This window comes from Anthonomus grandis, chromosome 6 (assembly GCF_022605725.1).
Source record: "Anthonomus grandis grandis chromosome 6, icAntGran1.3, whole genome shotgun sequence".
NCBI lineage: Eukaryota > Metazoa > Arthropoda > Insecta > Coleoptera > Curculionidae > Anthonomus > Anthonomus grandis.
This window is the reverse complement of record NC_065551.1, coordinates 16,467,868-16,490,448: the sequence shown is the minus strand read 5'-3', so window position 1 is coordinate 16,490,448 and position 22,581 is coordinate 16,467,868. Positions and strand designations below refer to the sequence as shown.

General features: G+C 32.3%; 1 protein-coding gene across 1 annotated transcript in view; it reads left to right on the top strand.

Annotated features, from left to right (window-relative positions):
* Positions 1 to 4,292: 4,292 nt before the first annotated feature.
* Positions 4,293 to 22,581, top strand: part of LOC126737529 (putative exonuclease GOR) — a 90,102-nt gene continuing 71,813 nt past the window's right edge. Inside the window, exon 1 of the mRNA XM_050442455.1 lies at positions 4,293 to 4,501. The gene's annotated coding sequence lies outside the window, so the exon portion shown is untranslated. The remainder of the gene's footprint in view (positions 4,502 to 22,581) is intronic.

The window sequence follows — 22,581 nt, the reverse complement described above, 5'->3', positions numbered from 1 at the left end:
GATCTTCTATCCAGACAGAACATATACTCGGTGTACGCATGCGATTAACCCGCCAATCCCTCATTCCACTTTGACAACGAAGTCTGTGATTTATAACATTAAAAGTATTTAAAACCTGTTCAACCATCTGCCAGTTGGCATTAGGAAAATTAAACACTATAGAAAATTTAAAGCTAAGGTTAAAAAAATGCTAATTAACTATGGATTTTATCATGTGATAAAGACTTTTTGAACTTTAATTTTAACGAAAACTAATAATATTTTATTGAGATTTTATTTTGTTGTTGCTGGTATTGTAGACATATAATATTAATTTATTAATTTTAAGTTAAATTATATACAGATTGGCGAATGGATCACTGAACATATAAAGTTCCCAACAGGCGGAGATATTGCAACGTTGCCGCCGCGACAGTAGGCTGGTGTTGGAGGTTCAAGCTCCATTATTTTTAATTTTATTTTAGTAAGCGTCTGACGTCGGTGGGAGTTATATCTATTTAAATATATAATCTTGTAATATTTTTCTCATGCAGAAATTACATGTGGTAAACCCACATAGATTCGTAATTACAATTTTTTTATGCTGGGAATTCATTGAATATTAAAGCTTTGTTCTTATTAAAATAAAATATAAACTCTGATAAAAATAGAATCTAAACATTATAAAAAAACAAAAAATAAAAACCTAAAAAATAATTCTTTAAATAAAAGGCTTAAAAAGATCTCCTTTGTTACCCAAACAAAAGGTTAGTCTATAATAAAACCTCTGTAAAAGAGTTTGAGGTAAAATGGAATTGGCAGATTCAACTATTTTGTTTCTCAACTCCTCCAAATTCGTGAGCGAACTATTATGATGTTTACAAATAGTCTCCTTAAAATAACCCCACAAATAAAAGTAATTTGGTGATAAATCGGGAGACCTTGGAGGCTATTTAATATTGCTATAATATAGTCCCATAAATAAGGCGGTTAGGAAAAGTATTTGTTAAAAATTCTTTTACTCTAACCGCATTATGAGCAGGACAGCCATCTTGTTGAAAATAGACTGATCCCAGGTCTATATCAGGGAGGAGTTAAAGGCAGGAAGAACTTGGTTTTGTAGCAACTCAAGGTATTTTTTGGCGTTCAAAGTACTATTAATGAAAAATGGCCCAATATTATTGGGCTATTATGGTCGCCCAAAATACCAGCCCAAACATTCAACTTTTGAGGGTACTGAGTACGGAACTGAAAACTTCTGTGCTCGTTTTCCTGAGACCGGTAACAATGGAAGGATTATGTTTACCATGCAATGAAAAAGAGGACTCATCTAAAAACATAAAATATTTTCTAATAAATTTTCAATTTCATTGCCTTTTCCATCATGGTTTCATAAAATGCCATTCTTCGCCACTGATCTTCAGGAAACATCTCCTGAGTTTTGGAATATTTAAAACATTTGTATCCATATTTTTTCCAAATACTCGTCACAGTTTTATGGTGCATACCCAGTTCCTCTCCAACACTTCTGCTCGATCGTGTTGAATCCAAAACTAAAGCACTATAAACCATTTCTTCCCGTCGACTATCTCCTGGACCCTTTCAATAGATGGTTCTTGAGCTTTGATGTGACAATTTCTATATTCTGGGAGGCGAAAAGATGTCTTAAAATTTGACATAACATTTAAAATAGTTTTAGCACAAGGAATCGGTCTATTTTCCAAATTTACTCAGAATAAATCCCTGCATGTACTGCCGAATTGCCTGCATAAAATCAATAACTCAATTGAACTTTTTCGGAAGGGGTATAGGGAAACAGCCATAGTGATAAATATTTAAAATAGTGCCTTAAGACTCAACAGTGCAGTATGCGATCACACAGCAAAATGAGGTGTGCTGATTGTGCCGTGCCGATTGAAAATAGCAAATCAGACCTAAGTCTGTACTCTGTAAGTAAGCTAGAAGCGGTGTTGCCATTTATAATGCCTATGTGTCGTCTTCTATTCGCCAACCTGTATATGTTTTCCTATGATACTTGTGTCAAATTTAAATTTTCCGTCTGTAAGTGAACAGGTAAAAGACACATTATTTTTTAAATATTTGTACTTTCATTTTTTCTTTTTTCATAAGCATTTAATATTATGATAATAAAGCATATTTGATTTGATTTGAATTAAGTGCCATACAAAATTTTGCATAGGCTTCTATCAATGGCAGCATTATGGAGTTCTTGAATACTATTTATTGCAGTCCTTTTTCCAATAATCCGCAACCACAAAAACCTCCTTTTCCTATTCTCCTCTTTCCTCTTTGGATCTCATCTTAAAGTATAAGGTAGTATAATTCGTAGTGTTTTCCTCTCATAGTATTTCGTAACTTTGATATTTTTCTACGTTTTATTACTTACCTCACCATCTTCTATTTGTACTCTTCAAAGAACGTATTCATTTCTTACGTTCTTTATCCATGATATTCTAAGGCAACAAGAGACAATCGATTCCCGTGGCTCATTTAATGATAATGAATAAGATAATGAAAGAGTTACTTCAATTTGTATAACTACAGTTTTATAACTGGAAGATATACAGTGACTTAAATGTTATCGCTGTACGGACTAGTCTGCAGGGTGGCTATACAAAATACAGTTGTATTGTCGTTGGGAGAGCAGAGCAGTTGAAAAATATTTTACTCAACGTGCTTGGCCGAAGCGTGTGGAGCGAGTTGTGGGAAAAAGCAGCGTTAACAAAAAAGCACTTGTTGGGAAAAAAGTAATTTTCCCCTTTTGCATATAAAACTTGGGCAAATGAAAAAATTTGCAAAAGTTTTGGCAAAAAATCTGAAAAATACATCTCTTGAATATTTGAAAACCAAGTTCGCAAGATTGTCAACAGAGGAAATTTAAGCGGGTATTTCTCGGTCTATAGATTAAGAGATTGTTAATGCACGATAATATAAACACAAAATTTAGTCAAGCTTTATCTTTGATAGCTTACCAAAAAGTTGTTCATGGATTCTTAGGAAGCAAAAACGTACATATACTCCAAGATATATTAATCATATAAATTTACGGGACAATTATAAAGAAATTAATATTTAATTTTGTTGATGTTCACAGGTGCACGTCTTTGAAAATACATCCATTTCACATTAATACGGATTTTTATTACGGATACGAAAAGCTTTATGAGGGCTTTTGGGATCAATGCATGATGATCGCCACTATTGTTGGATGCAGCTTCGAGAAGATTCCACAAAACATTAAAAAAAAAGTTTGAAACTAAAAGCGTATTTTCGATCTCAAATATACCTAACTGTCTCAACAACTGCAAAATCACGTGTGTTGACGTTGCGCGTTATAACTTCCACACTTTTCATTCGATTAGGACTAATTTAGGCTTAAAATGTAGGTGACAAAATTGTCTTGGAACTGACATATTTTGACCCAAAGTCAATAAACTTTGACAATTTGGAAGAAAAACGTCAAAATACAATGTTTTCTCAACTTTCAACAGCTGTTTTGGGGCTGCATTGGACACGAATCATATATTGCCGCAAAGGTAGTATGAGTGCCTTTCGAAATTCAAACTCTTCAAAAAAATGCTGCTCACTGTAGTATGGCACAAATAATAGTTTTTTTGCAAAAATCTCGAAAAGGGTTCTTTGAAAAAAAAATACTAGTAATTTTCGGTTTCAGCGACTTTAAATTAGTCTAAAAATCGCTTTTTCGTCGACGTACATTTTTCATCTAAACCAGTGTATTAGTAGAGGGTTTAATGCTAATTGATATTATGGCAAATTCATATCTCAAGGAAAGGAAGGTCAAGTAAAAAATTAATAACTATTATTGTTAATTAAAATCAAAATGATAAATAATGCAATAAAAATTATCTTCACAGAAGTCTTTGTATTGGTGTGCCACTAAGATAAGAGAACAATGATACGAAATGCTTACCTTGGTTTAAATAGCAAAAATATTAATAATATAAAGGGTTATAAAATTATGAATAAATGATAATACAAGAAAAACACATTTTCCAGATGTCCCAGAGTGTAAACCAGAAATTAAATAGTGATGATAATTAATAAAAAAATGCAGATATATAATTAATCTTCGCAGACTTTATCCGTCACCAGACTAAAAATCTAGCCAAATTGTTGATAACGAAAAAACGTTATTAATCGGACAATAATTTTTAAATTCGCACTCGTCGGGTCGCGCATAAAAAAAACCTTCAATTGTTGTTGATGATAAGGGGTCGAAGACCAATCAGGGACCCTGATGATCGGCTTTTGTTTTAACAATTGCATGCTTTAGTGAGTGCATGGTCGCGTACACATACGTATTTATATACACATAAGTTTTATGTAAATGAATGTCTTTGTTTTGGTTTTTTTTACAACCATCAAGTTCATCTTTAAAGTTAAAAACCGGACGGGTCAATGTGGAGCAGTAAGGTGGTGGTGGTGGTATGGTTTGTGATGATGGGTTAAACCGATCTTAAAGTCTTCGAAGTTAACGTGGGTAAGTTTTTTTTTGATGTTTTTTATTATAATTTTTTTTTTCAAAAAATAAACATGTGTACATCATTGTTTATTATTAGTCTTAGTTACGAAGTAGACGTTTAAATTCGACGTTTTGGCTTTATCATCATCATCATTAATTTTTTTTTATGTAAGTAGATCTAGGGTTTCATCATACAAAACCCTTTAAACTTCTTTAAAATGTTAATTCTATAGGCAAATTTTCGGCTGCAGGTTTATTAATAAGCCTTTCTCTTTTTGATACACTATTTTACGGTCATTAATTAATATTCAAGCTCTAGTCCTAAGTTAAAATCACAAAGAAATTATGTTCAGGCACAATTATAGGTATCAGGTGTTTTCAAATTTGAGAAATTTTGTTTAACTCTTCAAAAGAAGTTAATATAGCAAAAATCACTTATATAAAAGTTGCATAATAAGGGAGTTACTTTACATTATTGATTATCTTTATTAAATTTAATAATAATCTCCCACTTCAACCCTATTTAAGCCATTGTGAATCCGTTGAACATGTATATAGTAGGTATTCATTCAAGTAGTTTGTTTTTCTTGGCAATTTACCACATGCTAGATGGGAAAATGATGATCTTGGTTTGGTGGTAGGTGGTTCTCTGGAGAATGACAGAGAGTCTGCTTTCTCTGGCCAACTGCTTTAGCTTCTATAACTTTTTTCAGGTAAATGGGGTTTTAAATACCAATGGGGTTGCCTTGAATCTCGTATTTAGTAGCTCAGATCTAATTAGTGTCGAACGTTCAATTGACAAGATTTTTAAGAATAGCTTACACCATACAGCAATTAGTTTTGACCTTTGTTGGGCAGAGAATTCTGATGATATGATATATGAGGAATATTTTTAAGATTTTGGTAAGGGAGATTGCATGACAATTAATAATTGTCTTGTTGAAATAGACTGGAATCAATTGTTTTTGGGAGAGACCTATCTATTGATGTCATAGTTAACTTTTATATAATGTGATCTACTCCTCGATGGAAAGGTTTATTCCTCTAAAGAGGTACAAAAGTTCTTCTTTTCCATGTTGGTTTTCTTCAGAGCTTCGCAGTTTGATCATAAGATAGAAACAAATTCACAAACAGTTTAAAATTAGTAGTCAACTGCAGGAATATGATGAATTTGTATTTTTGAGGCATTAATGTGAGTACTTAAGAGAGTTGTGCTATCAACAATATATTAATAAGGTGAAAATGAATCTCGCTGGCAATCCGGGGTACTTCTAGTCATATATTCAAAATAAAAGAACTGGTTTTAGCCTTCCCTCCAGAATGACATACAATAACAGAATTAGCATCAATATCTCGGATACTGCGGATATGTAGAATAATTTAATAATAATATGCAGAATAATTTTCATCCGTCTACTCGGATGAGCAAGTCAATGATATACCATCTTTTGATTTTGATAAATCAATTTGTCTGAGCACTTTAACTCTGTCAACGCAGGATGTTTATGAGTTTATTACTTCCTCTAAGAATAAGCTCCGCGCTGGACCAGGTGGGATTCCGGAATTCTTCCTAAAGAAATGCGTTTGTGTTCTTACGAAACCGATACCGTTCATTTTTAATAAATCTCTAGGTACTGGTTCTTATCCCACTCTCTGAAAGAGAAGTTTTCTAAAACCCTTTTTTATATCTGGTAGTAGAAATGAAATTTCCAATTATCGGGCAGTGTGTAACCAATCTGAGTTGCCAGTCATGGTTATGGCCAGCCTGGTCAGTCATAGGATTGCCTGTAGTTTTAAATCTTTATTTAATCCTGAGCAATTTGGATTAAATAAAAGGCAGATCTACTGATGCTAATTTGGTGCTGTATGTCAACTACCTCTACTGCTGCTTGAAGAAAAGACTTCAGGTTGACTCGATATATATAGATTTTTCCAAAGCTTTGGATCGGGTTAACCATGGGGTACTCTTGCAGAAGCTTAGGGCTTTAGGTATTGTGGGGCCTCTTCTTCAGTGGATCTTGGGATTCATCAGAGGTAGAACCCAGATTGTTAATCGTGGAGGTACATGTTCCACTGAAATTTTGGTGCCATCTAGGGTGCGACAGGGCTCCCACTCGGGCCCTGTTTTGTTTTGCCTCTTTTTGATTAATTTAGTTTGGAAACTTGAAAATTGTCGTGTGCTAATGTTTGCTGATGAAGTGAAGCTATTAAGGCTTATCACATCTCTTTATGATGCTGTGCTCCTGCAAAAAGACCTTAATTTGTTTTTTGATTGGTACCACTTGAATAGAATGTCCCTTAATATCAATAAGTGCCATATGATTACTTTTTCTAAACAAAGAAACCCTATTGCTTTTCTTTATAAAATAAACAATGTAGCAATTGGTGTCAAAACAGAGGTTTCTGACTTAGGAATATTTATTGACTCCAGGTTGTCTTTTAAAAGTCACATCAATCATGTGACCGGTAGGGCAATGAAAATGCTGGGTTTTATCCAACGGTCTACAACTGATTTGTCTTTGTTTACTTTATTGCTCTCTTGTTAGACCCATCTTGGAGTATGGCTCAATTATGTGGTCCTCTTCATGTAAATGCTTCATGTAAATTGAGCAGATTGAAAAGGCTCAACGTAAATTTTTAAGGGTGGCTGCTTTTAGATGTGGTTACGGGAAATAGGAGTGTTACTATCAGTGGGTCAGGGATAACCTGAACTTACCTACATTAGAGTCACGAAGAACATTACTCGACTTATGTTTTATGCATAGGGTTTTAAATGCTACTATAGATTGTCCCGAGTTATTGTCTCTTTTTAAACTTAGGGTGCCTTCCAGATAGTTTAGACAGAAGCTTTTTTGACTCTACGATTACATCTTTTACGGGACAGCAAAAATATTATTTCATAGGGTCGTTAATTAATTAATTCATCTACACCTTTCATTGATTTATAGATAGTTTTGTATCTGTATATATATGTGTATATGGGTATGCTATGTAACACTTTTGTAAATGGATTCCGTAAATAAATAAATAATAATAGTAATAAAACGTTTATTTGCCAAAATTTATAATTCATCATAAATAAGTACATACTTACAAATTAACGAAAAAAAAATCACAGAAGTTGCTCTTATTGGCAACTTGTTAGTAATGTCATTTTTTTCTGTATTGTAGTATACTACACTAAAGCTAACTAATTATAAATGACATTAAGCATGGTCAGGTATTAATTTACAAATAACAAAGTACAAACACAATATAATAACGTCTAATTCGGGATGTAGTTTTACATTTTGAAAAAAAGTAAATTAGGTTCATAGAGGTCGAGTTTAGTGTATTTCAATCCATCTTTGATTATTTTGTAATTAATTTCAGTGTTTTATTTATTGTTCACTAAGTCGTCTACAATTTGACGACTTGTTTCCTGAACACATTATTGTAGTTTTTATTTAAAGCGTTTTCTCCAATTACATTTCGGAGATCATAAGGAATTATATTGACGAATAAATATTTTTTTAATCGAATTTTCTTGTCTTATGTAAATAGTTTAGTTTCTATAAATAACAAATCAATTGGAAACAATTATTCTTTTTGAAATATTATTTTAAGTAGCCATTTTTGAATGATATTTGACGGTTTAATATGTGAATCTCTAACCTCTGCCTCCCTGGTTATTCCGTAAGTTGGGATTATATTAGCGAATAGATTCCTACCAGATATGTCTTTAGGTGCTTAAACTTAGATCCCAGGCCTTTGAGCTTTTGGATTACGTGTTTAATACAAAAATTCCATTTAAGATGTTGATCTACAATAATGGTTTCTCTTTCGGGAATTGAGATTTTCGGATTAACCACTAATGGTCTAATTCTAGGAAACTTAAGATGTCAAACTAAACTAATATATTTTGTTTCCTTTATGTTAAATGAAGGCCTGCTCTTTTGGAACTAATTTGAAATATTACCAACATCTCTTTCAGCAGTGTATTTTAAATTTTGCCACGTATTTGTTGTAAACAAAATTGCAGTATCATCACATTAACTTCTCTCTCTAACAATCTCCCGGTTGACATTTTTTTTTTAAAGACCATTTACGTATGTTATAAAAAGTAGAGAACCTAAAACTGTTTTCTGAGGGACAAATTACTTTAAGACTAATACCTTGTACTTCATTTACTTTTACAGACTGATACCGATTGGTGAGGTGTTTTTTTTTATAAATCTTTTACAAGTTCCTCTTATACCATTAGCCTCAAGCTTATTTAATACGATTTTATGGTTTACCGTATTAAATGTTTTCGGCAGGTCTATAAAGATGCAAAGGGTTACCTTTCTTACAAATATTGTTCAAAATTATAACTATACGACTAACACAAAATCTTGCTCGGCAAATCCACGACTCTTTACAACCTTTGAAAAAAAAATGATGATTTCTGAAAATTAAATTAAAAGAAAAAACAACCCAACAGTGGATGATCAGATGGATCAGATGATGACCCAGGACTAAGCCAGTTCGCAAAAAGACTAAGAACTAGAAGGACCTCAACAAAGAAAAAAAACTGAGTGTCGAAGAGGTCAGGGCCCTAATAGAGACACAAAAAGCACTACTGAAATTATTAGAGTAAGAATTGGGGAAAAAGATAGTGGTAAAAAAGACGGACAATGAGGATGATTAGAAAAACACAACACACCCAGACAAAACATAAAAGCGAGACAGTCGGACACACAAAACCCAAATAAAATAAGAACCGAAAAAACTAAGAGGACGGGAAAGAAGAAAATAAACTGAGAGACAAACTCAGATGATGACATTAAGTACGAAAGTAGAGAAAACAAATTTAAATCGGAGAGGACAGAATTTGAAAAAGGGATCATTGACCTAATAAACACTGCAATAAGCGATAAAAATGAAATGACAAAGATATCGGGAAATAAAATAATTTCATAAAGATTAACAAACCGCAGGAAGGAAGCACTTAGAAAGCCTTATAGTTAGTCTCATAAGAAGAGATAATAAGAAAAGAGGGAGATAAGGAGAAAAAATAATAAGAAACAGGAACTAATAAATAAGAACACATACGCAGCATACAATAATGATAACAAAAAACTAAAACACACAACCAGTACAATGGAAGAGCAGACGAAAGGATTAGACCAAACAGACAAAACAAAAATTATTATAACATCTATAGAGGGACGCACAGACGCTTTGGAAACATTTAGAAATTCAACAACAAATTAAACAGTAAAGTACTATAATAATAGACGTGAAAATAGTCAGGGGAAAGAGAGAAACTAAAATACTCATGGTCGAAGACAACTACAAACAAATAACAAAACTACCACAAGAAAATATAGGACAAACAAGAACAAAAACGCACATGAAAACAGAAAATGAAAATAACAGGAGTTGAAAATGAGGGTCCACACTAAGAGATAATACAAATGCTAAAAGAAGACAATGATTTACTGCACAACCTTATCCCTGCAAAGCTCGAAGAATGAAAGTTAGTAGCCAGAAAACCTTGCCATCTGAACAGGGAGTATTTAATGGAAGGAAATTGACTCGACCTCAGTAAGAAGCGTACTAAAAAACGTTGGATATCTAACATTGGACTATAGACGACATTATGTAAAAGAGAACATCAGCGTGGCTGTAGGCCACAGATTGAAAGAACTCGAACACAGATTAAAACAGTGTGCAAAAAGCGAGATATACTGTTATAAATTGGCAAAGACGGACACAACGCCAGAGCTAGAGTCACACGCCAGCCTACCCTCTAGCTCTCGCGTTCCAACCCAACCCACTAGACTGCAAAAAGTGCAAACCAGCCGGGCCCCAATTCTTGAAAACCGGGGAGTAGAACGGCTAATAGAAAGGAGGCGTGGCTCTATTAAAAACATAAAATCCGTATTCTTGAACTTCGCTCTACTGAAAATCGATAGAAAGGTTGCTCCTTGGAGATCAAAATTTCTTCTACTGGTTTTTTTGCGGAGAACGATTTAGGTATCGCATGTAACGCAAGCGCACTAATTTCACCTTGTATGTCATGTGTCATTTTGGTAAATTTTGTTTTGTTTTTATTATTTTATGGGGTGGTGGTAATTATGAATATATATTGTCTATTTTGTCTTTGATTGCGCTTATTTAAAGTACTTCTTTTTATCGTATTTCTGCTTTTCTAATTAGCTACCAAGATAACTTAAATGCAATCTTGGTGTGGGATGTTGTTGAGCAAAACCAAGAAGATGCTAATGAATATTGGAGAATTCCGAAAAATAATCTTCCACAAAGTGACCCCTTTTTATCATTATCATCAATCAGACAATCACAGTCTTAAACGAAAACACTAAACAGCAAGAAAAACGGCAGCCCATAAAACTATCCCCATTACTAAAAAGAAGCTCCCCCACAACCTGAAATGTCAAAAATACCCTTCTATAATAGGTTGGAATATTTGGCAACACCCTTGAAATTTGCTCTCTCCTTTTCTGTCGAATTTTAAGATGTGACGCGAGGGAGTAGAGATGAGTTAGGAATCGATCCCCAGGGATGCTCTATTAATCGTTCTATTCTATCGTCGTCAAGAATTGGACCCCCTGGAGTATACAGAGAACTAAGACGATAGACAACAAAAGATAGGCCGCCCAGCCTATAAGGAACAAAAAGAACAAATAAGACAAAATAATAAAACTATAAACAAAAAATGTAATACAAAACTAACAAAATACAAAATTACTGTGTATTCGTATTAATTAAGTTATAGTAGTAGAGACTTAAAAAGTAGAAACAATTTATGCATTTTTTCTATAGGTAATTTTTCATTATACTTTGACGTTATACTCCTTTTGACGAGTTCTACATGCAGTTAAAATTGAAAACACCCTCTATATTGAAGAAGGTTTGATGAAGAGGGTTTTTTATGAATTTCCGATGCTCTATGCAAAAAATTCTCAAAAATCATAGAATATAGCACTAATTTTTCAATGTTAACATGAATAATAGTAAAACGTCAAAAATAATATTCACAATATTTATGTGCGAAAAACTTGAGGACATTCGCTTGATTTAAAAAAATCGATTTATAGCTCCTGATATAAATAGCGCTAATCAAAATTATAAAATTATTAATGTCTTTTAAATTTTAAAATAATATGAACTAAAATTTACTAGTTTTAAATACATATCACATTTTAGACAGATAACACGATACACTTTTTAAATATAGACGTATATACATAAAATTGTACAAAAAAATAGACTTTCTGGTTTTTAAACAGAAGTGGAACCAACAAATCATGTAATTATAGTAATTTACTCTTCTTTAATCTTGGTTGTCGAGCGATTCGGAGATTCTTTAGATGTGTAATTTATTACAGCTGTTATGATTTTTTCTTTGACTGAAAACACAATTAATAAATTAAATACGAATGATATTTTTTGATTACCGGGGATATCTAACAATGACATTTTAGCCATTTGAGTTTATTGGTTTAATAAGGTTGAAATACGACGAGCCTAAATTATCTGTAATTTGCTTTTTAATAATGTTTTTATTATATTTTTTAATTTTGCTCATTTCTGAAATTATTCTTTTTTTTTCTTTATTCAAGATTTTTATATCTTAAAAAGTGAATTGGTTTACATCGGCATGTTCTATAAGAGCCGTTTTATTTTTTGATGTTAAAAGATTTTCTGGTCTGACACTTCTTTTAGGTTCTGTAGTTCTTATTTTTGTGTCTTGCAGTTCGTCCAATATAAACTATTATCTAAAAAATATTAAGAATAGGTATTTTTTACGAAGTGTATAATTGTTTGACAGTATTTTCACATTTAAGTACAGTACAGTAAAATATTCATTATTAAGTGTATTAGCCACTGTTTCTGACAGATTTCCTACATAAGAAATTTTACAGAACTTTTTTGTGTTAGTAGCTTTTACCGTTTGGCAATCTTGTGTTGGCGGTTTGTGTTTTAAAATCTTGTTAATTAATTTTGCCGGATACCCGTTTTTATGTGTTTAATGTTTTTTTTTTGTGAAAATCTGGATGCGACAGCTCTAAGGCTCTATGTTTTAGGTTTTTTATGTGTATTTCTTGTCTAAATCAATGCATAGACTGGAAATTAAGAAATCGTTCGGGAAAGGTGGGTTTGTGATACCGGTCCATTTTCATAATTGTGTTATTTTCAGTTCTTATAAGTATGCATCTAAAACGTATATCTTATTTTTCTGTTTCAGTGGTATATTGTATTTTAAGGTGAAAAAGTTGAAACTTGATTAGTTGGGACACAAGTAATGAAATCATCCACGTACCTTTTAAAGATGGGACTTGAACTTCAAAAGGCCTTTGTGACAAGCATCTATTTTGTAGTTCTGAAATTTCGAGAGATACAATTACTCATTCCTAACTCAAAAATCTGTTTATAGAAAATATTTAAAATCTTTTTATCTTAATTTAAAAGTTTTATTTGACTTCACATCCAATTAACTTGACAAGAGCCATAAAAAAATTTTGGGTCACAAAAAAAAATTACAAGGTTATTTGATTTTCAAGTTAAAGAAAGTAAAAGAAAAAAAGTAATATTTCCAGCAGTTTAGTCAGAAAAAGTTTGTTGAAAATGAGTACCAAATCGTGGGTATTCTGTTGATTTTTCACAAGAGTTTTTTTACATTGAAAATAGTAAGAGGTCAAAAGTAATTTTTCCAAAATTTTTGTGAGAAAAAGTTAGTTGAAACTTAATGCAAACATGAGGTTATTCGGTTGATTTTTAGGTAGGGTTTTTTTATTCCAAATTTAATTTTTTGCTCGCTATGATGCTCCAGTACTGAATTAAAAATTTAACAATATTGATGTTTTTCTATAGCAACAAGCCGATGGGCATCGAAAATTTAAATCCAATAAAGTGGCTTCATCACGGTCTTGACGTTTCGCCTTAAGGTCTGCGTAAGAAAGAAAAAAATAAAGAAACAGAAATAAAGACATTTTGGCGTATTCATTTTATTAATTTAAAAATTTGAAACACAAAAATTAAATCTTGAGTTATAAGAAACTTATAATTACAGATTTCCTATATATTTATTCCTATTATTTTTAGAAAAATGTGTAGTGACGTCAATTAAATTTTTTATCTTCTTAATTCTTGACGAGCGACACTTAATCATACCTTTGATAGCTGTCATTGATGAATCTACTGTGATGCGTTAAAACGTAGAAAAATGAATTATTTGGCGTCTTTTCAAATTCAATTTTCAAAAATTTCCTTAATTTTTATCAAATTTATGCGCGTCTTCAGCGTATAAATTAACAATTATCACTTTAAACAAAGCAATAAAAAATAATCGTGAGGACGAACTTAAAATTTATTATTATCGGACCCACAATTTGTAATAGTTACGTGACATTATAACGCTTGAGGTCAACCGACTTATGTAAATTCGGTTTCCTTTTGTTGTGGGTTTCGTTTTCCGACTATTGTTAACACGGTTATGAGACTCGTTTATCATTTTTTTCAATGTTCAACACTGTCATTTGATGAAGACAAATTGGGAATTTTAAGAAGGGCAACGAAGTCGTCATACGGTTTAATTCAAACTTTTGCCCATTTTTTTAGTATTTTAATATTTTTAAGATGGTGCACATTTTTAATTGCCATTTTTACGCCAAAAGATGGTCTATTACGTCTATTGCTTGTTTAATCACGCCCAAATTTAAGATAATGTTAATTAGGCAAGGTTTATTCTCAAGATGGCTGCCATTATGCGCCATCTTAAACTGTACTTAAATATCAAAAAGGTTGTTAGTCAAGCCCATACTTAACAAAAATACATTTTTTTGGCTATTGACTCGCTTAATATAAACTTATTTTATTCAAGATAAACGAGTTGTTTTGAAGGAAAAATCGTCGTAGAATAATAATTTCGCAATTTAATACGCAAGTTCTCGTTGCCTTTGCATCATATTCTGCTAAAACTCATTTCTTCGGGTTAACAAACTAATCAATGAATATTTATTAAATATTCTATATTATTAATGGTGCCACGCAACACCCTAACCTAAGATTTATTTTGTTGCGCAATACGGTGAAAAATGTTACTACTCTTCTATATCATTAACCTAAGTCAGTTGAAAAAAAAAGGTATCTTGGACCCCGATGACCCACATGAACATTATGAACAAAGTAAATTAATTTTAGGTATTGTACGTAATTGTTATCATATATTTTGTTATATCCTTGGCTTAATGGTGCCCGCCATTGTCAATAAAAGTTCAAAATTTAGGTCAATAGGTCACCGATTATTTAAAAAAAAAAGATCAAATTTAATGCGGGTGTATATCATAAATTATTATTTTTGGTTTTGAAGTAAAACAACTTTGTTTGAATAATTTGGCAACGTCACAATGGTTCAAATATATTCCATGAGCTCTTTTCTTAAATGCCTCGGTCCGCCTCGCTCAATGCCCATTTACGTTTACACGAAACTGTTAATACATGCTTAACTCGGATAATATAAACGTTTTTTTCTGAATTGTATGGTTTTCTAATCTCACAATCTACAAATATAATAGTAAACTGGTGGCACGTAATAGTTTATTTTTCTCTTATTCCATACATTAAAATTGTATTACACGATACAGGAATTAAAAACGATCGGAAACGTGAAAGTGAACTATGAAATCATAATGAAATCTGCCACAGCTATAAACCTGTTTAATGAAAGATATTAAATAACAAAACTATAAGGCATAATTTCAACACGAACAGGTTAAAAATGAACATTTAACCGGTTCTACCGTTATATGGGGTGTACCAAAAATGCCTGCTTCGGATATTTATAATTTTAAATTAATTGTACCAGAGGCCCCATTTTCCAATATGATTGATTTTAGAATTTAGCTTTAACGATTTTTTTTAACAATAGATTTCACCTTTTAGTAATAAAAGATACAGTTTCAGATCGTTTTAGTGTTCAGATTCGTGTAAACGCACATGCGTTTATTGTCTGTTACTTCTGTCAGGATTTTTTGGCTACGCCTATAATTTAAACCTTAATAATTATAACTATATTTACATTAGGCATACTAATAATAGTAATAGTTACGGCATAGATTTATTAAAAAAATGTATTATACAGGATTCTTCACGACATACAACACGGAACTAAAGCTAGCTAAACTACAGAATAAAATAAATTTAAAAAATGGGATTCTCAGAGGCGTTTCAGAAGTAACTTTTAAAATTATTTTGATGACATACAGAGTGTTTTAAAGTGTAGAAACATCAAAGCTATGTTTTTTTTTAACAGAACACCCTATACATTATTAAGGTTTACCCAGCCTAAACATTAAACTTTTTGAAATATTTTGTGTTTTGTGAAAATAGTGAGACAATTTCAATAAAAAATTCCTTAACATGTGTTTTCTCTTTTTGTACCGGATTTGCACTAAACTATTAAGCTTGAGATTTCAATTGTAAAAAAGTTAATATTTTATACAGGACGTTCAAAAATTGGGTTTAAATTATTACAGTTTTACAAGGCAATAAGTTGCTTAATTTAAATGGAACCCTCTATATTTTATATAAACAATAAATGGGACAATTGTTTTTCGAATTTAATAAAGTAATAAGGAATAGCCTAACGTCAAAACATCTTAAAAGTATTTGGTCGACACCACAAAACCCGCATTTAAACTAAATCGAATTGTAATGAGACTGTGAAGCTCCGTATAAACTTGACAATTGACATTTATTTCAATATTTGATAATAATACAGACCCAATTTACAAAAATAATATTAAATAATACAAAATATACTAGATAATATAATAATACAAAAATATTACTAGAATTACAAAAAATATATATCAAGATAAAACCTTAAAGTAAACACAAACAATTATTGCCAAAGCAAAAAACTTCACCCAAAAATAATTTAACACTATACAAGGAACGTAGGTTCAAGTCTAAGATTAAAAAAATTTGGATCGGAATGACCTTAAGCTGCTGGAAAATGGATCCAAATTATTTTCAATAAAGAAACGTGCAGACCTACTGGGTGGAGAAAAAACCCATATTTAGGTGAATGAAAAGGTAAACGAAACATAGGGAACAGGTGTTAGAACGAATTGTTTCTAAGATAATAAGACAATAATATAAATGATTCAAGATGTTATAAAAAGGTAAAGCATCAGAATAATGCCTTCTGATTTCAAGATTATGGATATCAAACTGGATACTTAGATTATTATACACACCCCACAAAAATTATCGCATCACTTATTATTTCTTAAATATTTTAAATTTTTTGCCTGTTTTTTAAAATTTTATTGATATTGATAATTAAATCAGCAAATAATACGACTCTTGCAACATTTATTTTAAATCAGTTCAATCTACAGAGGACAAACATTTTGATTTACCAAAACATACAAAAATCAAAAAAATTGTACAAAACATGTATACAAAAAAATTAACTTTATTTAAGCCAATGAGTTTCTAATAGCGTGTGTTACCGCCCCTGGCTCTAATTACAGCTTCCATTCGTCTTCGAAGGCTTCTAAACAGATTCTGGGATATTCTTGCGGCACGTTTGCCCAGAAGTCAAAAAGAACATTTTGAAGATCATCTAGTGTTCTTATTGGTGCTGGATGTTACTGAATTTGCCATCCTAGATGGTCCCAGACATGTTCTATCGGAATAAGGTCCGGGCTACGTGCAGGCCAATTTAGGGTGGGTATCTCGACCTCTTCTAAGTATTGCCACAGCATAAAGAACTTTTTCTTTATGCTGTGGTATTGCCGAACAACTCTAGCAGCGTGTGGATGACCATTATCATGCATTAGCACAGAATTATCACCGATATATCGCATATAGGGCACTACATGGGGTTCTAGGATATCGGTTATGTACCTGTCAGCATTTAGTCTTCCATCATTCACTGGTACTAGCTCCGCGCGACCCTCAAAAGAAATTCCTCCCAAAAACCATGATAGAGCCACCACCAAAGCTTTCAGTTTGACAAAAATTAACCTGATCGTGCCGTTCACCACGTCGCCTTTATACTGGTACACGCCTATCTGATGAATTTAGACAAAATCTTGATTCATCCGTGAATAAAATATTGGACCAATCTTGAATGTTCCAATTTGCGTGTTCTCTAGCAAATTGCAATCTTGCTACTCGATGTTCTCTGGTAAGACGTGGACCTCTAGCTGGCACTCTGGCGCGTAAACCTGCTTCTCTCAGCCTATTTTGAACTGTCTGTAGGCTCATTCAGACATTAAGAGCAGCCAACAGATCTGTTTGCAGTCTTCTAGAGGTGGTATGCCTAATTCTTAAAGCCGTTAACCTTAAGTAACGATCATCTACTGCCGAAGTTACCCTTCTGCTGCCTTGTCCGGGTCGTCTGGATAGTTGTCCTGTTTCTTGGTAGCGATTAATAACTCTGGATATGGTGCTTTGTTGAACTCCCATTATCCGAGCGACGTATCTTTGACTGCGGCCATCTTCTATGAGCGCAATGATTCTAGCGGCTTCTTCATTAGTCACATGTCTTGTTAAACGTTCAGACACATCCATTATTAACAATAAATTTAAATTTTCACTTTAGAATAATACTATTTGCTTAAAACATTTTCGATCTCAATGCACTCGCCAACAAAGGAATAATCTACGCGAGTATTTTTGCTTCAAAAAAATATGTAAGAAATTTCGATCATTTTTTGTCCATGATAAGAAACCAGAAATATCTTTTAAGTTGATACATATACAGATTCTCCCAAAAAATATTAAAAATATCTTAAAATACTAGTGATAGGATCATTTTTGTGGGGTGTGCAGTGTAGTTATTAAAAATATTAACTTCCACTCTATAAGCAAGGCATTTTAAGAATCTTTTCTGTACAGCCTCAAGGCGTTTAACATAACATCAGAATAAGGGGACCAATTTGTACATGTTTAGGCAAGGAACGAACCACAGAGCAATAAAGTAATTTGACACAGTAAGGTCAAAGATGTACACTATTTCTAGTGATATAAAACCAAGACTACTTCTACTCCTGTTAATAATATCCCAGATGTGCTGTATAAAAGTTAGCTTGATATAAAAAAAACCTAAATCTTTAACTGTATCAACTGATCTAAGTTCATTATTGTTGACTGTGTAGTGCTAAAGAATAATTTTAATAGAACGAAACGAAATACATGCACCCTTCTTTACAGTCAGTTTCAGACTTGCGAACAGAATTTGCGAACCCTGACGCACGCTTGAAGATACTTTATTGCCATTAGAGATATGATTATTTATCCTGATTAACTGTGTGCGACCAGTCAAAAAACTGACAGAATTCGATTAAGATCCATAGCCCCATACTTCCTAACCAGATGATCAAGACCAATTTAATCTAATGTGAGGCAAACAATGAACAATTAACCACATTTTTTATTGATTTGGATGTTGTTTAGAGTGACCGTTAAGAATGTTTTAATGTAAAGATATTAATTCGAATTATCAAAATGACTAGTGTAAACAATCATCTGTTTAAAGTTAGCCTCAAGATGTCTAGTAAATTCCGCAAAATTCATATTACTCAATTTAACTTTTTGTTATTGAGGGCGTTCGAATTTTACTTTTTAAGGTCAATAAAATAGAAAATGGTAGTCCTGAGTACTTTATAATGCCACGTGCGAGGTTCAATTAATCAAAAATGTATGATTACTAATAAACCACCTTTATTACTTCAAATGTGTAAAAATTCATCAAGATTTATATAGAACCAGAGCACTGACCGCGACCTTAGGAAATTATTATCAATTAATGAAGGTTACAAAAGGTTACATATTCAATTCCGCTTATAGGAACCAAAAACATCTATGGAGTCATAGTCTAATTTTCGGCTCTCCCAAAGTAAATATTGATTTACTTTTTTTTTAAACAAAGTTTAATGTTTCTTGACCTATGCACTGTACGTAAGTGTGTATAACTTTGATTCAGTTCCTTTTATAACATTAACACGTTCCGTTTAAGTAATTAATTATTACTTACGGTCATGAAAAGCTAAATATTGCATGAATCATTCAAACATTGATAGAACTTCTGTAAAAGATCTGTGCTAAATGGCTATGATATATTATATACATAGTGTTCATTTCAAAACTTCCCACCACGGATTTATCGAAAACCACTGTTTAAAAAAAAACGCCGAAACACGCAAAAATCTGTGTTTATCTTAATTTGTTTAGATAGAAAACAAAAACATAAAAATATCAATTTTTATTTCAATAAGTGTTCAAAATGTTGCCCGTTTTTTGCCAAACAAGGATATAGGTAGGCGATGTTCAAATTCCTGACGGACATTTTCAAAAACATGTTGTGGGATATCATGGCAGCTGTCGATGATGCGTTGCCGAAGTTCATCCAAACTTTCAGTTTCAGGTTGGGGAGTAAACACAATAGATTTTAAATGACCCCATAGAAAAAAGTCTAACGGCGTTATATCAGGAGATCTAGCAGGTCATTCTATAGGCCCCCTTGGCCCTATCCATTTATCTGAAAACTCGTCGTCTAAAATATATTTCCAGCAAGACGGCGCTCCTCCTCACTATGTTCTTCCCGTTCGGCAATGGCTAGACGAGGAGTGAGGGCGAAAGGGGGTGAAGTAATTTTAGGTTAGAAAGTTGTCTCTTTTGACAAACCTTTTATTTTATTTTATTTTATTTACGCCATTCAACAGAAATACATCCAATTACTGAATGGGAAAAAAATACATTTACAATCAATAACAATAAGGAAATGCTTAAAAAGAAAAACAATAAGAAAAGTAAAGAAAAAAAAACAAAGTTTTACTAAGAATAGTGTACTTTTTTGATATCTGCTATGCTACAGTTGAATAAGTCACATTGACCCTGAACAGAATTATATGTGTTACAGGCTCTGCGTAGTGGAGAAAATTTGTTAATGTTAGTCCTTGGTCTAGGTAGGTAAAATGTTTGTGAGTTTCTGGCTGATATGCGACGTATGTGAAAGTTCAGTTCTTGTAATAATTCTGGCAAGTCCAGTAAGTTGTTCACTAATTTATATAGAAACTGCAAATCAGCAGATTTTCTTCTATCTTCTAAATGAAAGAAAAATCTTTCCAGTAACCGTGCATGTGGAAAACCGATTTCTGGGTACACTGCATCACATTTATAGCAAAGAAATTTTAGAAATTTTCTCTGTATACCTTCAATCTCATTTATATGGTTTTGGTAATAAGGGGACCAAACTTGAGAAGTATACTCAAGTATGGATCTGACATATGAGAAGAATAAGATTTTTAGGCTGAGGATATTATTAAAATTATGAGAGTTACGTATTACAAAACCTAGCATTCTGTAGCTACGTTTGACAATATCTGTAATATGTGGCTGAAAAGAAAGAGAGCTATTAAATGTTACACCTAAGTCATTCAAAACTGTTGATCTAGGGACTGTGACATTGTCTATGGTACAGTCATAAATAATTATTTTTTTCCTTAAACTGAAAGAAACAACATTACATTTAGCAGCATTTAGAGGCAGGTTATTATTTTTACACCATGCTTGCCAAGTTGCCAGTTTAAGTCACTTTGAAGTAAAATACAGTCCAAAATGCTGTTAATTCGATAAAAAACTTTTTTATCGTCCGCGTATAATAGACTATTTACAGAAAGTTCCTCAGATATTTTATTAATAAATGAGTTGAAAAAAAGCGGTCCCAAAATTGAGCCCTGTGGGACTCCAGAGGCGGCAACAATCTTTGCCGAGCTTCGACCATAGAATTCTACGTACTGGGGGCGGTCACTCAAGTAGGATCTTAAAAGATTCGTTAGGCCGGAAGAAAATCCATAAATTCGATCGAAGTTGTTAACGAGAATGCCATGGTCGAGTCGGTCAAAGGCCTTAGAAAAGTCCGTATATATGACGTCGACTTGAGAGTTATTATTTATTGATTCAGTTATAAATTCAGTAAGAGAAACTAGATTTGTTGTGGTAGACCTGCCCTTCATAAAACCGTGTTGTCTACTGTCAATCAGATGTTTCATTGATGGATATAAAGCAGTATGCAGAACACGTTCAAAACATTTAGAAAAGTTATTAATTATTGTTATTGGGCGATAGTTTTCTATAAGATTTTTGTCACTCTTTTTGTGTACAGGGATAATTTTAGATATTTTCCAAAGATCAGGAAAGCTTTCTTGTTTTAACGCTAAATTAAAAAGGAAAGTTAATGGTTTAACAAAAGCTATGGCACAATCATAGAGAAGGAAAGCAGGAATTTTGTCGGGTCCAACAGTTGCTTTTGGTTTAATCGTTTTAAGAGCTCGTAATACTTCATCTTCCGTGAATCTGGATATAATGATGGTATCTGCAAATATGTTTTGAGCATTGTTGCCAGGTTGTGTAGCAGTGGAAGAAATATATGCACTTTTAAAGAAATCTGCGAATGCGTTTGCAATAGCTTGAGGATCAGACATAATCATTCCCTGTTGGTAAATTTAGTTAAATCATATTGTTGATGAAAACGCTTATATTTTTTCTACGAGCTATGTTTATTTCTAATTGATTCAATAATTTCAGAGGTAAACCAGGGTGGATAAGATCGTTTGCGCCTGGCAGTTTTAGGGACACAGTTATCAACACAATTATAAATTTTATTATAGAAAAGTTCGACGACAGAATTGATATTATCCATAGATTCCAATATAATCCAGTTAATGCTAAGAAAGCTCTGATATAAAATTCTTAGGTCAGCTTCTTAAAAATTATAAAAAATATTTTCAACTTTACCGCTATTTATTTTTTTGTCAAGGTCAACGCCGAAATACGTCAAACCTTTTGACGTATTTCGGCGTTTTTTTTTAAACAGTGGTTTTCGATAAATCCGTGGTGGGAAGTTTTCAAATGAACACCCTGTATGTACAGTAACGACAAAAAAAACTTTCCGTTTTTAGCATATTTTCTACTTTTTCTAATTACAAATAATTATTTATATAATCAAAATATTATTTTATAATCAAAAAAAAAATTTAATAATTTTACTTGTTATAAAGCCTTCCTGTAATATATGTTAAAAACACAGGGAGCAA